Source organism: Leishmania braziliensis, chromosome 28 (genome assembly GCF_000002845.2).
Source record: "Leishmania braziliensis MHOM/BR/75/M2904 complete genome, chromosome 28".
Classification (NCBI taxonomy): domain Eukaryota; phylum Euglenozoa; class Kinetoplastea; order Trypanosomatida; family Trypanosomatidae; genus Leishmania; species Leishmania braziliensis.
In genome coordinates this window covers 772,215-772,568 of record NC_009320.2, presented here as the reverse complement: position 1 = coordinate 772,568, position 354 = coordinate 772,215, and positions in this window count along the sequence as shown.

Genomic DNA, 354 nt, shown 5'->3' with positions numbered 1-354 from the left:
GCGAAAGGAGACGCACAGAGGACGTGTACGTGGCAAAGCATCGACTCACCTTTACAGTGTTCGGCGATCGTTAGGGACCATCACGTACAGCAAAGACACCCCCCCTCCATCTCTGCCATGACGCGCGCAACCCCGCCTCTGATTCTGCAGGTCCAGCAAAACATGGGCGGTGGTCTGCAGCAGGTAGAGCGCTACGCTGCGTTCATGATTGACACCGGCCTTGTAACTTGCATTGATCCATCGCGGAGGCGGGTGCTGTGGAGAGCACAGACAGGCGGACGCTTCACCCCAACTCCATCTGACGACATGGCGGAAGCGAGGAAGATCCGTTAACAGGTGAATAGTGATGTTCGG